This window comes from Rhinopithecus roxellana, chromosome 7 (genome assembly GCF_007565055.1).
Source record: "Rhinopithecus roxellana isolate Shanxi Qingling chromosome 7, ASM756505v1, whole genome shotgun sequence".
Lineage (NCBI taxonomy): Eukaryota > Metazoa > Chordata > Mammalia > Primates > Cercopithecidae > Rhinopithecus > Rhinopithecus roxellana.
In genome coordinates this window covers 45,316,492-45,334,627 of record NC_044555.1, presented here as the reverse complement: position 1 = coordinate 45,334,627, position 18,136 = coordinate 45,316,492, and the positions used below count along the sequence as shown (strand labels likewise).

General features: G+C 38.2%; 1 protein-coding gene and 1 pseudogene across 1 annotated transcript in view; one reads left to right on the top strand and one right to left on the bottom strand.

Annotated features, from left to right (window-relative positions):
- Positions 1–18,136, bottom strand: part of SH3BGRL (SH3 domain binding glutamate rich protein like) — a 124,728-nt gene that overhangs the window by 80,792 nt on the left and 25,800 nt on the right. The window lies entirely within an intron of this gene.
- Positions 13,781–14,131, top strand: LOC104681999 (annotated as a pseudogene).

Below are 18,136 nucleotides of genomic sequence, written 5' to 3'. Positions count from 1 at the left end.
AAGGTCTGAGTGTGGAGTGAAATATAGTCTCTATTTGTCCAGGGTTTTTATGAGAAAGTCACCTTAGTTTCACATATCATTCATCAAGCAATTATCTGAACCATCGCCTTTTTTTAGAAAAGATTGAGGCTGAGTTAGCTTTTAATCAGCAAACTCCAAAAAGAAATATCACCTCCTTGATGATTTCTCTAGTGACTTAGGGAAAAAAAAAAAAAAAAAAAAAAAAAAAGTGTTCCCAACTCCAGAATTGAGGAAAAAGGACAAAAGACTATTGACAAAAACAACAAAAAACAAAATGATTGAACAAAGGATGATTCATAATCCATTTATTACATACTATGTCCAAAAATGTAGTTTAAGAAAAACGCAGTGGAATCATAAGTGAGGCTCAAAATAAACTTTTTGTACACAATGAAGTTAGAAAATACAAACTATCTTAATCTCACAGGGTAATTGTGACCTGAAATAATGCCTTCTCGTATCTATTCTTGATTTACTCTTAGTATTGACTCCAATTTTATGGTTTTGGGTTAAGCACATAACTTGTGCCTCAGCTTGTCTTCCTGACTCATAAATTGTGTTTTAAAGAAGTCACATTAGGGTTTTAACAAATTATTTTGGGCTGCTAAGGAAAAAAAAAAAATCCTTTATTTCAAAGAAATTCAAAGTACTTGCTATTAATCACATTTTAAAAATCTAACTACCATTCCTAGAAAGTAGGGTTAAGGTCATTTCTATCTTACGTGGTGACTGGGGTTGGGGAATGGGATGAAACAAAGTTTAACCCATTTCCCTAAGGCCCTTTATGCCCCAATACAGAGTTTCCTGGCTGATTAGCATACTGATGATGACAAAGGTTTCTAACAAATTAGCATTAAACTACATTAAAAAGTTGCAGCATTCAGTATAGAGTATTAAAACAGTGATATTTCTTCTACAACAACAAGCAGTATAATAATTCAAAGTTTTATGACAAAATTTTTCTGGAAATTGAACCTTTTAAAGCATTGCATTGGATATTACATTAGCCATGCCATGTAATTTTCTTCATTTATAACACCATCAACTATCATGAATGAACAACTCCCAATACTTGAGCTTTAGGGAATTATTGATTAAAGAATTTGGCCAGGTGCAGTGATTCACACCTGTAATCCCAACACATTGGGAGGACAAGACTGGAGGATGACTTGAGACCAGGAATTCAAGACCAGCCTGGGCAACACAGCAAGATCCTGTTTCTAAAAAAAAAAAAAAAAAAAAAAAAAAATTTAATCAGTCAGGCCTGGTACTAGGGAGGGTATTGAGATGGGAAGATTGCTTGAGCTCAAAAGTTAGAGGCTGCAGTGAGCTGTGACTGCACCACTGCAATCTAGCCTGGGCAACAGAGCGTGACTCTATCTCAAAGAAAAAAAAAAAAAAGAACCTTTAAAACACTGACTTTAAAATTAGTTTTAATTCAGTACATCTCGAGTTTCCTATAGGAATATTCCCCTTATCACATGATCTTACAGTGTACTGATCCACAGGCAGGAGTAATACAGAGAATGCTTCCTAAAAAGAGAAGAGAGGTAGAAAAGAAAAAAAAAAAAAAATCAGACTTATTTTAAGTTTTTCAAAACAAAATTGGTTCTTTCAGAACTAAGGCCTTGTTCTCTACAGAGCTGAGTATTTTATCAGTGGGTACTTAGGAACTATATATTAAATTGATAACTACTGGCTCTCCATGTGTTGTACAGTGCTTGATTTCCTCTGCTTCCACAGTTTCAATAATCTGATCTCCCACTTCACCACGCACACACACACAAAAAAGGTAAAAAGAAATCCTTCAGTGGTCAGCCAGATTTCTGCAATCTTAGACCCAGAGTCTAGGACAACAAAGAATCATATTTTTTTTAAAAAAATAAAACACCATTTATAAAATAAAAATAAAATACTTAGAAATATATATGTATAAGAACTCTACATTGAAAACTACATATATTTAGACATAGAAAATGAAACCAGAAAATGTTTCAATTACTTAGTAGAAAAAAATGTAAACTATCTCACTAATATTTTATATTGACATTTTGAAATTATATTTTGAATATATTGGTTTAAATAAAATATACTACTTGCATTTTACTTTTTAAAAATGGCTATTAGAGCCTACCCACCAAAAAAAGTCCAGGACCAGATGGATTCACAGCTGAATTCTACCAGAGGTACAAGGAGGAGCTGGTACCATTCCTTCTGAAACTATTCCAATCAATAGAAAAAGAGGGAATCCTCCCTAACTCATTTTATGAGGCCAACATCATCCTGATACCAAAGCCTGGCAGAGACACAACAAAAAAAGAGAATTTTAGACCAATATCCCTGATGAACATCGATGCAAAAATCCTCAGTAAAATACTGGCAAACCGGATTCAGCAGCACATCAAAAAGCTTATCCACCATGATCAAGTGGGCTTCATCCCTGGGATGCAAGGCTGGTTCAACATTCGCAAATCAATAAACATAATCCAGCATATAAACAGAACCAAAGTCAAGAACCACATGATTATCTCAATAGATGCAGAAAAGGCTTTTGACAAAATTCAACAGCCCTTCATGCTGAAAACGCTCAATAAATTCGGTATTGATGGAACGTACCTCAAAACAATAAGAGCTATTTATGACAAACCCACAACTAATATCATACTGAATGGGCAAAAACTGGAAAAATTCCCTTTGAAAACTGGCACAAGACAGGGATGCCCTCTCTCACCACTCCTATTCAACATAGTGTTGGAAGTTCTGGCTAGGGCAATCAGGCAAGAGAAAGAAATCAAGGGTATTCAGTTAGGAAAAGAAGAAGTCAAATTGTCCCTGTTTGCAGATGACATGATTGTATATTTAGAAAACCCCATCGTCTCAGCCCAAAATCTCCTTAAGCTGATAAGCAACTTCAGCAAAGTCTCAGGATACAAAATTAATGTGCAAAAATCACAAGCATTCTTATACACCAGTAACAGACAAGCAGAGAGCCAATTCAGGAATGAACTTCCATTCACAATTGCTTCAAAGAGAATAAAATACCTAGGAATCCAACTTACAAAGGATGTAAAGGACCTCTTCAAGGAGAACTACAAACCACTGCTCAGTGAAATCAAAGAGGACACAAACAAATGGAAGAACATACCATGCTCATGGATAGGAAGAATCAATATCGTGAAAATGGCCATACTGCCCAAGGTTATTTATAGATTCAATGCCATCCCCATCAAGCTACCAATGAGTTTCTTCACAGAATTGGAAAAAACTGCTTTAAAGTTCATATGGAACCAAAAAAGAGCCCGCATTGCCAAGACAGTCCTAAGTCAAAAGGACAAAGCTAGAGGCGTCACGCTACCTGACTTCAAACTATACTACAAGGCTACAGTAACCAAAACAGCATGGTACTGGTACCAAAACAGAGCTATAGACCAATGGAACACAACAGAGTCCTCAGAAATAATACCACACATCTACAGCCATCTGATCTTTGACAAACCTGAAAGAAACAAGAAATGGGGAAAGGATTCCCTATTTAATAAATGGTGCTGGGAAAAATGGCTAGCCATAAGTAGAAAGCTGAAACTGGATCCTTTCCTTACTCCTTATACGAAGATTAATTCAAGATGGATTAGAGACTTAAATGTTAGACCTAATACCATAAATACCCTAGAAGAAAATCTATGTAGTACCATTCAGGACATAGGCATGGGCAAGGACTTCATGTCTAAAACACCAAAAGCAATGGCAGCAAAAGCCAAAATTGACAAATGGGATCTAATTAAACAAAAGAGCTTCTGCACAGCAAAAGAAACTACCATCAGATTGAACAGGCAACCTACAGAATGGGAGAAAATTTTTGCAACCTACTCATCTGACAAAGGGCTAATATCCAGAATCTACAAAGAACTCAAACAAATATACGAGAAAATAACAAACAACCCCATCAAAAAGTGGGCAAAGGATATGAACAGACATTTCTCAAAAGAAGACATTCATACAGCCAACAGACACATGAAAAAATGCTCATCATCACTCGCCATCAGAGAAATGCAAATCAAAACCACAATGAGATACCATCTCACACCAGTTAGAATGGCAATCATTAAAAAATCAGGAAACAACAGGTGTTGGAGAGGATGTGGAGAAATAGGAACACTTTTACACTGTTGGTGGGATTGTAAACTAGTTCAACCATTATGGAAAACAGTATGGCAATTCCTCAAGGATCTAGAACTAGATGTACCATATGACCCAGCCATCCCACTACTGGGTATATACCCAAAGGATTATAAATTATTCTACTACAAAGACACATGCACACGTATGTTTATTGCGGCACTATTCACAATAGCAAAGACTTGGAATCAACCCAAATGTCCATCTGTGACAGACTGGATTAAGAAAATGTGGCACATATACACCATGGAATACTATGCAGCCATAAAAAAGGATGAGTTTGCGTCCTTTGTAGGGACATGAATGCAGCTGGAAACCATCATTCTTAGCAAACTATCACAAGATCAGAAAACCAAACACCGCATGTTCTCACTCATAGGTGGGAACTGAACAATGAGATCACTTGGACTCGGGAAGGGGAACATCACGCACTGGGGCCTATCATGGGGAGGGGGGAGGGGGGAGGGATTGCATTGGGGAGTTATACATGATATAAATGATGAATTGATGGGTGCTGACGAGTTGATGGGTGCAGCACACCAACATGGCACAAATATACATATGTAACAAACCTGCACGTTATGCACATGTACCCTAGAACTTAAAGTATAATAAAAAAAATGAAAAAAAAATGGCTATTACAAATTTTTTATCTTCAATTTCTTATTGAATTGACAAAATTATAATTTTTCAGGCTATGTGGTGTTTTGATATATGTATGCATTGTAATTTATGATTCAATGTATGAATCAAGCTAATAAATATAGACATCACCTCAAAAAAAAAATTAAAAAAGAAAGAAAGTATTACTGTAGCATATTACCAAAGGAGGTTGTATACTTCTTTCCTGGGGAATTCACTAAGACAAAATTGCTAATAATATTTCTGGGACAGTTCATAAACAGTCCTTACATGGATGGACTGGATGATTTCCCATGATCCCTTCTATACATATGCTTCTAATATTTTATTTACAATATGTTTGATGGTGATGAAGGTGGGACAGACTAAAAGTCATTCTATACAATGGAGAGGAACTGTCATTGTTATGCTCAAGCTTTCTTAATAACAATTGACATTAATAACAAAAAACAGTAATATTTTATTCCATGACCCTTCTACCTAGAAATCATTGTTTTAGCTCACCTAAAGCACCATTACAAAATGTGGAAAGCCATAATGCTGTTTTAAAAAGAACAACTTTGATGCTAGGACAAAATTTATCCACTAGAGCAACATGGCCCAAATGGATTCTGATGCTTATTAACTCCTGGTAGTAAGACAACCATTTTGCCAGAGTTCAAATGTTTGCAGTGGGGATTGTTACAAATATACTGGGGAGAAAGATAAAGGGGAAACGTGGAGCAAAAATTATCTTTACTTATTTAGTAATCTGATAGAAACCTAAGGAGAAATAATTACTTTAGCACTTAGACTTTTTGCCATACAGTTGGCCAAAGGCAAACATTGAGCAGCCACAGCACTGAAAATTCTGGCACAATAGGTGATTCTTGTCAAATTTAATTGTAGCAGCAGCATGAATTAACTCCAAAGTAAATAAAGCAGAAGGGGGAGAAGAAGATACATGCAACAATCACTGGAACACCCAGATATATAAGGCAAAAATTATTAGAGCTAAAGAAAGAAATAGACCCTAACACAATAATTGTTGGAGGCTTCAAGACCCATCATTCAGCACTGGACAGATTATACAAACAGATAATCAACAAAGAAATATTAGAATTCATTTGTCCTGTGAAACAAATGGATCTAATAGATATTTACAGAACATTTCATTCAATGACTGCAGAATACACATTCTTCTCCTCAGCACATAGATCATTCTCAAGAATAGACCATATGTTAGGACACAAAACAAGTCGTTAAAAATTCCTCAAAAATGAAATTATAAGAAATATATTTTCTGAACACAATGGAATAGAACTAGAAACCAATAACAAGAGGAATTTTGGAAACTATCCAAACACATGAAAATAAGACAATATGCTCCTGAGTGAACAGTGGGTCAATGAAGAAATTAAGAAAATTGAAAAAATCTCTTAAACCAATAAAAAGAGAAACAGGATATACCAAAACCTACGAGATACAGTGAAATAAATAGTAAAAAATAAAAGTTTATAGCTACAAGGGTGACTTCAAAACGTTTTTAGAAAAACTTCAAATAAACAAAGATGCATCTCAAAGAACTAGAAAAGCAAGATCAAATCAAACCCAAACATAGAAGAAAATAAATAAATAAGAGAAGATCAAAAATAAATTAAATTGAAATTAAAAAACACTAAAAAAGATCAATGGGAAAAAAGTGGGTTTTTTGAAAAGATGAAAAGAATGGACAAACTTAAACTCAGAATAAGAAAAAAGAGAGAAGACCCAATTAAATAAAATCAGCAATTAAAAAGGTGATATTACAGCCAATACCACAAAAATTGAAAAGATCATTAGAGGCTACTATGAGCAACTATATGCCAATTAATTGGAAAACCTAGAAGAAATTGATAAATTCCTAGACAAATACAACTTACAAATTTTGAACCATGGAGAAATCCAAAACCTGAGTAGACAAAAAACAAGCAATGAGAACAAAGCTGTAACACAGTCTCCCAGCAAAGAAATGTCAGGACGTGATGGGCTTCATTGCTCAATTTTATCAAACATTTAAAGAACTAATACAAATCCTACGTCAAAGTATTCTGAAGAACAAAAGAAGGAGGAAATACTTTCAAACTGATTCTACAAGGCCAATAGTACACTGGTACCAAAACTAGACAAAGACACATCAAAAAAGAAAACTATAGGCCAATATCACTGATGAACATTGATGCAAAACTACTCAACAACATACTAAAAAATTCATGAACACATTAAAAAGATCATTATTCATGATCAAGTGGAATTTATCCCAGGGATTCAAGGATGGTTCAACAGATACAAACCAATCAATGTGATACATCATATCAATGGAATGAAGGACAAAAACCGTATGATATTTTCAGATGATGCTAAAAAAGTGTTTGATAAAATTCAACATACCTTCATGACAGCAAGTCCCAAAATACTGGGGATTGAAACATACCTCAATATAATAAAAGCCATATATGAAAGAATCACAGCTAATATAACACTTAATGGGAAAAAAAAAAAAAAAAAAAAAACAACTGAAAGCCTTTCTTCTAAATCTGGAACACGACAGAGATGTCCACTTTCACCACTGTTATTCAACATACTACTAAAAGTCCTAGCTAGAGCATTCAGACAAGAGAAAGACATAAAGGGCATCCCAATTTGAAATGAATAAGTGAATTTATCCATCTTTGCAGATGATGTGATGTTACATTTGGAAAAACCTAAAGACTTCACCAAAAAATCCCATTAGACCTGGTGAACAAATTATGTACAGTTGCAGGATACAAAATTAACACGCAAAAATCAGTATCATTTCTAAATGCCAATAGTGAACAATCTGAGAAAGAAATCAATAAAGTAATCCCATTCACAGTAGTCACAAACATAATAAACTATGCAGGGATTAACTTAAACAAGTGAAAGCTCTCTGCAATGAAAACTATAAAATATTGATGAAAGAAACTCAAGAAGACTGAAAAAATATACACATATAAATGTACATATATATATATGTAAATATATATATAGTTACCCGATGCTTTTGCCTCACAGCTCTTAAGATTCTTTCCTTTGTCTTGACTTTAGATAACCTGACGACCACGTGCCTAGGTGATGATCTTTCTGTGACAAATTTCCCGAATGTTCTTTGAGACTCTTATATTTGGATGTCTAGGTCTCTAGCAAGGCCAGGGAAGTCTTCCTCAATTATTCCCTCAAATAAGTTTTTGATTTCTTTCTCAGATTGTTCACTATTGGCATTTAGAAATGCTACTGATATTTGTGTGTTGATTTTGTATCCTGTAACTATACATAATTTATTAGGTCTAATGGGATTTTTTGGTGAAATCTTTAAAGGGTTTTCCAAATGTAACATCATATCATCTGCAAAGATGGATAAATTGACTTCTTCATTTCAAATTGGGATATATCTATAGCTATATGCAGATAAATAGATATAGATATAGATATAGATATAGATATATAAAACCTGTCAGATTAACAGCAGATTTCTCAGCAGAGACCTTACAAGTCAGAAGAGATTGGGGTCCTGTCTTTTACCTCAGTAAACAAAAACAAAAACAAAAAAATTATAAGCTAAGAATTTTGTATCCAGTGAAACTAATCTTCATAAATGAAGGAGAGATAAAGTCTTTTTGAGACAAAGAAATGTGGAGACGATTCCCCACTACCAAGCCAGCACTGTAAGAAATGCTAAAAGGAGTTCTAAATCTTAACACATAACGCTGAAATACACCAAAACAGAATCTTCTTAAAGCATAAATCTCAGAGGACCTATAAAACAATAACACAATTTTTTAAAAAGTATTCACACAAAAATTAGCATGATGAAAAAACAGTACTTCATCTCTCAACACTAACACTGAATGTAAGTGGCCTAAATGTTTCACTTAAAAAATACAGAATGGCAGGATGGACAAAAATCCTACCACTAATTATTTGCTGTCTTCAAGAGACTCACCTAACACATAAGGACTCACATGAATTTGAGGTAAAGGGGTGGAAAAAGATATTCCATGCAAATGAAAAGCAAAAGCAAGCAGGAGTAGTTATTCTTATATTAGGCAAAACAGACTTTAAAGCAACAAAATTTAAAAAAAGACAAAGGGGCATTATATAATGAAAAATATCAGTCCAACATGAAAATATCACAATCCTAAATATATATGCACTTAACACAGGAGCTCTCAAATTTATAAAACAATTACACTAGACATAAGAAATGAGCGACACAGCAAAACAATAATAGTGGAGAAATTCAATACTTCACTGACAGCACTAGACAGGTCATCAAGACAGAAAGTCAACAACAACAACAAAAACTGACTTAAAATATACCCTAGAACAAATGAACTAAACAGATATTTACAGAACATTCTACCCAACAACTGCCAAATATACATTTTTTATCAGCACATAGAACATTCTCCAAGATAGATCATATGACAGGCCACAAAACAAGTCTCAATATATTTAAGAAAATCAAAATTACTATCAAGTTCTCTCTCAGACTACAATGGAATAAGATTGAAAATTCACTCTAAAAGGAACCCTCAAAACTATACAAACACATGAAAATTAAATAATCTTCCCCTGAATGATCCTTGAGTCAACAGTGAAATCAAGATGGAAATTTAGAAAATTCTTTAAACTGGATGATAATAGTGATACGAACTATCAAAACCTCTGGGATACAGCAAAAGTAGTGCTAAAAGGAAAGTTCCTAACATTAAAAGCCTACATCAAAAAGTCTGAAAGCACAAATAGACCATCTAAGCTCACACCTAATGGAACTAGAGAAATAAAAACCAAACCCAAACCCAGCGGAAGAAAAGAAATATCAAAGATCAGAGCAGAACTAAATGAAATTGAAACAAAAAAAATTAAAGATAAATGAAACAAAAAGCTGGTGGTTTGAAAATATAAACAAAATTGTTTGATCATTAGTGAGATTAAGAAAATAAGAGAAGATACAAATAAATATATATAAATAAAATGGCTTTAATCCAAACACAGACAATAACATGCTGGCAAGGATATGGAGAAACGGGAACCCTCATACACTCTTGGTGGCAAGGTAAATTAGTACAACCACTATAGAGAACAGTTGGAGGTTTCTCAAAGAAACTAAAAATAGAGCTTACATATATGTGATCCAGCCACCCCACTGCTGGGTACATATCCAAAATTAAGACAATTGATATATCAAAGAGATAGCTGAATTCCTGTGTTTATTGCAGCACTATTCACAATAGCCAAGATTTGGAAGCAACTTATGTGTCTGTTGACAGATGAATGGATAAAGAAAAGATGGCACATATACACAATGGAGTATTACTCAACTATAAAAAGAATGAGATCCTTTCATTTGTGACAACTTGAATATAACTGGAGGACATTATTTTAAGTGAAATGAGCCAGGCACAGAAAGACAAACTTTGCATGTTCTCACTTATGTGTGGGAGCTAAAAATTAAAACAATTGAACTCATGGAGATAGAGTAGAACCATGATTACCAGAAGCTGGGAAGGATAATGGGTAGGGAGGACGGGGATGGTTAATGGGTACAAAAATATCGTTAGAGTCAATGAATAAGATCGACCATTTGATAGTGCAACCAGGATGACTGTGGTCAACAACAATTTATTATACATTTTAAAAACTGAAAGAGTATAACTGGATCATTTGTAACACAAGGAAAAGTTAGATGCTTGGGTTAATGGATTCCCTATTTATCCTGATGTGATTATTAAACATTATGTGCCTGTATCAGAGTGTCTCATGTGCCTCAGAAATATGTGCACCTGTGGTAAATGACAGAAACAGACAATGAAGCCACAAATCTTTGATTTATTATGACTGCAACATTTGACTTTACTCAGAACTGTATAATAGTCATGTCTTTGTGGAATGTTCCAGTATAAAAAGGAAGCACAAATTGTGCTTAGGACCTACTTTCCACACTTTTCTGCACACACAAAAATTAAAAATTTAAAATTAAAACTAAAACAAAGTAAATAAGGCATATTGATACATAGAATACTGAACTAAACTTCAAACCAAACTGTCAGGAATCCTACAACCCTTGGAAAAGAAAGGGGAAAAGCCAAGGAGAGCAGAAAGAGTGACAAACAGAAAACGGTTGAGATTATAAATAAAGGAATTAATACAATTCAGATTTTTATAAGACATAATTGTTTGCACAAAAAAATCAAGGCTAGGGTGATCTCAAGGTGAGGGAATTATAGAAAAGTCTAAAAGGCATTTTTCAGAAAATGAAAAAGGGAATTTAGTGGGCTTTGTTCCATAATCCCAGGGTAAATGATAGAAACAGACAATGAAGCCACAAATCTTTAATTTATTATGACTGCAGCATTTGGCTTTAATCAGAACTGTATAATAGTCATGTCTTTGTGGAATGTTCCAGTATAAAAAGGAAGTGTAATTTGTGCTTAGGATCTACTTTCCACACTTCTGTCTAGTGAAATGGCAAGAAAATTGGGTAACAGTTAAACTGAAGTAATAAATTATCACTTTTCAGAACTGTCATTCAATAAGATCATTGTCAGGGTGACTGGAAAGGGTAGGCAGAATATATTTGCACACTTGTTGAGGGACAGGACAATGCTAATTTCTGTGAGACAGTTTACCAACAGGCAGGCAAGGAGTCCCTAAAGTACCTCTGCCTTGACTCCCTTCTTATTTGCAGACCATGTAACTTAGTCCCTCCAACTGACATCTCCATACTTTCTCCCTCATTCTGGCTCAGGGAGGAGGCTGAGGAAATCTTTATTCCTGGCCTTTTCTCGTCCTTGAGAACCTAGGTCCAGAGTTTAGTCCAGTGACTGGCAATAAGCATTTTCTGAATGAATGAGTGGATTTGAGAGTGAAAGCAAGATAATTCACAAGCACAAATCATAGATTCAGAATTGGCAGGACCTATCTACATAATCTATTCAAATTGTCCACCCTGCACAAGGCTCTGCACTTGAACATCTCTGCCAAGTGTTTATATGGTACATGTATGTGCACATACTATCAAGTTAGTTCAATGTAGAAGTATTGAATGTAGAAGTATGAAATTCTAGGGGAGAGAGTTTATGGAACCAGAGCTCCACAAACTCTCTCCTCTAGAATTTAACAATGCCATTGATATGGAATCCCAAACTTCTGATTTAATTCCATTTACCTTTCTTTATCTTCTTTCTTTTTTTTTTTTTTTTTTTTTTGAGACGGAGTCTCGCTCTGTCGCCCAGGCTGGAGTGCAGTGGCCGGATCTCAGCTCACTGCAAGCTCCGCCTCCCAGGTTTACGCCATTCTCCTGCCTCAGCCTCCCGAGTAGCTGGGACTGCAGGCGACCGCTGCCTTGCCCGGCTAGTTTTTTGTATTTTTTAGTAGAGATGGGGTTTCACCATGTTAGCCAGGATGGTCTCGATCTCCTGACCTCGTGATCCGCCCGTCTCGGCCTCCCAAAGTGCTGGGATTACAGGCTTGAGCCACCGCGCCCGGCCTTCTTTCTTGAATAGTATTCACCAGATCCTAAGTCAGCCCAGAAATCTTAAAGGAAGTGTTATGCCTACCAATTTTCTAACCGTATACTCTTTCCAGCCTCCTAGATTGGCATTAGGAAGCTCCTAGATCCAGAAGCTAGACTGGCATTAGGAAGAAGAGAAAATAAGTGTAAAGTATTAGATCAGTTATACTTTCTTATGACTAAAATAATCCATCCCATAGCCAGAAGTCAAAGTGTAAAAAGCAATATGTTCTTTCCTATTCTGTGAAGAAAGACATTTGTAGCCTGATGGGGATGGCATTGAATCTATAAATTACCTTGGGTAGTATGGCCATTTTCACCATATTAATTCTTCTTATCCATGAGCATCGAATGTTCTTTCATTTGTCTGTATCCTCTTTTATTTCATTGAGCAGTGGTTTGTAGTTCTCCTTGAAGAGGTCCTTGACATCCCTTGTAAGTTGGATTCCTAGGTATTTTATTATCTTTGAAGCAATTGTGAATGGGAGTTCATTCATGATTTGGCTCTCTGTCTGTTATTGGTTTATAAGAATGCTTGTGATTTTTGCACATTGATTTTTTATCCTGAGACTTTGCTGAAGTTGTTTATCAGCTTAAGGAGATTTTGGGCTGAGACTATGGGATTTTCTAAATATACAATCATGTTATCTGCAAACAGGGACAATTTGACTTCCTCTTTTTCTAATTGAGTACCCTTTATTTCTTTCTCCTGCCTGATTGCCCTGGCCAGAACTTCCAACCCTATGTTGAATAGGAGTGGTGAGAGAGGGCATCCTTTTCTTGTGCCCATTTTCACAGGGAATGCTTCCAGTTTTTGCCCATGCAGTATGATATTGGCTGTGGGTTTGTCATAAATAGCTCTTATTATTTTGAGATACATCCCCAAAATATCGAATTTATTGAGAGTTTTTAGCATGAAGCGTTGTTGAATTTTGTCAAAGGTGTTTTCTGCATCTATTGAGATAATAATGTGGTTTTTGTCTTTGGTTCTGTTTATATGCTGGATTATGTTTATTGATTTGCATATGCTGAACCAGCCTTGCATCCCAGGGATGAAGCCCACTTGATCATGGTGGATAAGCTTTTTGATATGTTGCTGGATTCGGTTTGTCAGTATTTTATTGAGGATTTTTGCATTGATGTTCATCAGGGATATTGGTCTAAAATTCTCCTTTTTTGTTGTGTCTCTGCCAGGCTTTGGTATCAGGATGATGTTGGCCTCATAAAATGAGTTAGGGAGGATTCCCTCTTTTTCTATTGATTGGAATAGTTTCAGAAAGAATGGTACCAGCTCCTCCTTGTACCTCTGGTGGAATTCAGCTATAAATCTGTCTGGTCCTGGACTTTTTTTTTGGTTTGTAGGGACGTTGTCTGCAGGCACTCAGAATGGTCCAGCATTTGATATACTGATGTAGGCTTTCCTACAATACAGCTTCTAACAAAAGCAGGCTGTTGTGAATCCCTGGTAATAGAATTGTTTACCTTTTTACCAAGAAGGTTGGGAAAGCACCAAAATCTGCATGTGGTGTGTGCCCAGGCAGACTTTGAGGGGTTCGTGCTGTAAGACCTAAAGTTCTTATGAGAATGCCCAAAACAAAGAAACATATTAGCAGGGCCTATGGTGGTTCCATGTGTGCTGAATGTGTTCGTGATAGGATCAAGCGTGCTTTCCTTATGGAGCAGAAAGTCACTGTGAAAGTGTTGAAGGCACAAGCACAGAGTCACAAAGCTAAATAAAAAAATGAAACCTTTTTGAGTAATAAAAATGAAAAGACAAAACAAAAAAAGAATAAGGGGGGAGACCACCCCTCATATTGTCTTATGCCCAATTTCTGCCTCCAAAGAAAGAAAAGGTAAAAATTAAAAGGCAGAAACAAAATCCACAAGCAGACAACCTGGCACCACACCCTGGGCCTGGTAGTTAAAAATCAACCCCTGACCTAATCGGTTATGTTATCTATAGATTATAGACAGTGTATCGAAAAGCACTGTGAAAATCTCTATCCTATTTTGTTCTGATCTAATTACTGGTGCATGCAGCCCCCAGTCACGTACCCCTTGCTTGTTCAATTGATCACGATCCTCTCATACACACCCCCTTAGAGGTGTGAGCCCTTAAAAGGGACAGGAATTGCTTACTTGGGGAGCTCGGTTCTTGAGACAGGAGTCTTGCTGATGTCCCTGGCCAAATAAATCCCTTCTTTCTTTAACTCGGCATCTGAGGAGTTTTGTCTGTGGCTCGTCCTGCTACATTTCTTGTTTCCCTGACCGGGAAGCGAGGTGATTGGCAGATGGTCGAGGCAGCTCCTTAGGCAGCTTAAGCCTGCCCTGTGGAACATCCTGCGGGGGACTCTGACCAGCCTGAGCATTGCGGATCCTGAGAGCGCTCCTGGGTAGGCATTTGCCCTGGTGGGGCGCCTCACCAGAGCAGTGTGTGGTAGGCCCCTGTGGAGGATCACCGCAGTGGCTGAACACTGGGAAGGAGCTAGTACTGGGAGTCCGGACATCTGAAACTTGGTAAGACTAGTCTTGAGAACTTGCCCACTCCATTTCAGTGGAAGTGTGGCCTGATCACCCAGGGCGTGCCTCTACCGGCACTTTGGTTTGGTTTTGATTTTGGTTTTGCCTTGGTTTGAATTACTTGACAGGACTGGTCTTGGGAACATGCCCACTCCATTTGAGTGAAAGCCTGGCCTGATCACCCACAGCGTGCCTTTATCGGCACCTTGGTTTTGGTTTTGGTTTTGATTTGGTTTAAATTGCTTGACAGGATTGGTCTTGGGAACTTGCCTACTCCATTTGAGTGGAAGCGTGGCCTGATCACCTACAGTGTGCCTGTACCGGCACTTTGGTTTTTGTTTTTTACTTGACTTAGATTGCTTGATACTTTGGTTTTGGTTTTCACCTGGCTTAGATTTTTTGATACCCTGATTTTGGTTTTGATTTTGGTTTGGCGTAAACTGTAAAAGTGTGTGTGTGTGCCCTTTTTACCTGTTCTTTGTTTTGTGGTGTGCGTGTGGTGTGAGCGTGGTGTTTTGTCTGGAGGAAACATGGGTCGGGCACAAAGTAAGCCCACCCCACTAGGAGCTATGTTGAAAAATTTCAGGCCGGGCGTGGTGGCTCAAGCCTGTAATCCCAGCACTTTGGGAGGCCGAGACGGGCGGATCATGAGGTCAGGAGATCAAGACCATCCTGGCTAAAACGGTGAAACCCCGTCTCTACTAAAAAAAAAAAATACAAAAAACTAGCTGGGCGAGGTGGCGGGCACCTGTAGTCCCAGCTACTTGGGAGGCTGAGGCAGGAGAATGGCATAAACCCGGGAGGTGGAGCTTGCAGTGAGCTGAGATCTGGCCACTGCACTCCAGCCTGGGTGGCAGAGCAAGACTGTCTCAAAAAAAGAAAAAGAAAAAGAAAAATTTCAAAAAGGGATTTAAGGGAGACTATGGAGTCACCATGACACCAGGAAAACTTAGAACTTTGTGTGAGATAGACTGGCCAGCATTAGAGGTGGGTTGGCCGTCAGAAGGAAGCCTGGACAGGTTGCTTGTCTCGAAGGTATGGCACAGGGTAACCTGTAAGCCAGGGTACCTGGATCAGTTCCCATATATAGACTCTTGGTTACAGCTGATTTTGGAACCCTACAGTGGTTATGAGGACAGGCAGCAGCAGTACTAGTAGCAAAGGGACAGTTAGTTAAGGAAGGTCTTCGCTCCACCTGCTGAGGGAAGTTAGCACCAAAAGTCCTGTCCGACCCAACACCAGAAGAATCATGGCAGGAACTGGTACCAGCAATATCCCCTCCTTATCAGGAGGAATGGCTCCCCACCCTGAACCTACAGCACCTCCACCTCCACCAGATGACCACACCCCTAGACCACCCAGAGTAGACAAGAGAGGAAGTGAAGCCACGGGAGAAGCTCCTCTCTTGGAAGCTCACTTATGGCCCAAGACTGGAATCCAAATGCCCCTGAAAGAGCAGCTATATACTGGAGTAGATGAGGATGGACATATGGTGGAAAGGCGTGTATCAACCTTTCACCTCTGCTGATCTCCTCAATTGGAAAAATAATACTCCATCTTACACTGAAAAGCCTCAAGCTTTAATTGACTTGCTCCAAACTATTATACAGACTCATAATCCTACTTGGACTGATTGCCACCAGCTGCTCATGTGCCTCTTTAATACAGATGAAAGGCTAAGGGTGCTCCAGGCGGCAACTAAGTGGCTAGAGGAGCACGTCCCAGCCAATTACCAAAATCCCCAAGAATATATAAGAATTCAACTGACAGGAATAGACCCCCAATGGGACCCGAACGAGGGACCAGACATGGAGAGGCTAAGACGGTACCGTGAGGTATTAATAGAAGGTCTAAAGAAAGGGGTTCAAAAGGTTAAAAATGTAAATAAAGTCTCTGAGGTCATCCACGGAAAAGAGGAGAGTCCAGCGCAATTCTATGAAAGACTGTGTGAGGCATATCGTATGTACACTCCTTTTGATCCAGATAGCCCTGAAAATCCTCACATGACTAACATGGCCTTAGTTAGTCAAAGCACAGAAGATATCAGGAGAAAATTGCAGAAACAGGCTGGGTTTGTAGGTATTAATACCCCACAGTTACTGGAAATAGACAGTCAAGTGTTTGTGAATAGAGATGCAACAAGTCACAGAGAAAGTCGTAAGGAAGGTGAATGCCAGGCTAGGCGAAATACCAACTTACTGGCCACGGCCATTAAGGGATTCCCCTGAAAGGAGAGGGGAAGGGGGGTTCAGGGAAGAATACCCAGTCTAATCGCCCATGCTTGCAACGTAACCAATGCGCCCGTTGAAAGGAAATAGAGCATTGGAAAGATAAGTGTCCCCAACTGAAGCAAAAGCAAGGTGGTTCAGAGCAAAAGACCTCAGATAAAGATGAGGGAGCTTTGTTCAATCTGGTTGAAGGGTTATTGGACTGAAGGGGACCAGGCTCAAGTGCCCCCAAGGAGTCCACAATCAGGATTACAACTGGGGGCAAGGACATTAAGTTTTTGGTCAATACTGGTGCTGAACACTCAGTAGTGACCACCCTGGTCGCTCCCTTATCCAAGAAAACCATTGATATAAACAGAGCAACAGGAGTTTCCACTAAGCAGGTTTTCTGCCTACCACGGACCTGCTCGGTGGGGGGACATGAGATAGTTCACCAGTTCTTGTACATGCCTGGCTGTCCCTTGCCCTTGCTGGGAAGAGACTTGCTTTAGCAAGTTGAGAGCCACCATCTCCTTTACAAAACAGGGCTCTTTACAGCTAAAGTTACTAGGAACAGGAGTTATCATGGCCCTTACAGTCCTCCAGGAAGAAGAATGGAGAGTTTTTCTAACCAAGCCAGGCCAAGAGATAAAACCAGCTCTAGCTAAGCGATGGCCCCAAGTATGGGCAAAGGATAATCCTCCGGGACTGGCCGTCAACCAAGCCCCTGTACTCATAGAAGTTAAGCCTGGGGCACAGCCAATTAGACAAAAGCAGTATCCAGTTCCCAGAGAAGCTCTCGAAGGAATCCAGGTTCATCTCAGGTGCTTGAAAGCCTGTAGAATTATAGTTCGTTGCCAGTCTCCATGGAACACCCCTCTCCTGCCTGTCCCTAAGCCAGGGATCAAGGATTACCGACCAGTACAGGACTTGCGCTTGGTCAACCAAGCTACAGTGACTCTGCACCCAACAGTTCCTAACCCTTACACATTGTTAGGGCTGCTGCCGGCAAAGG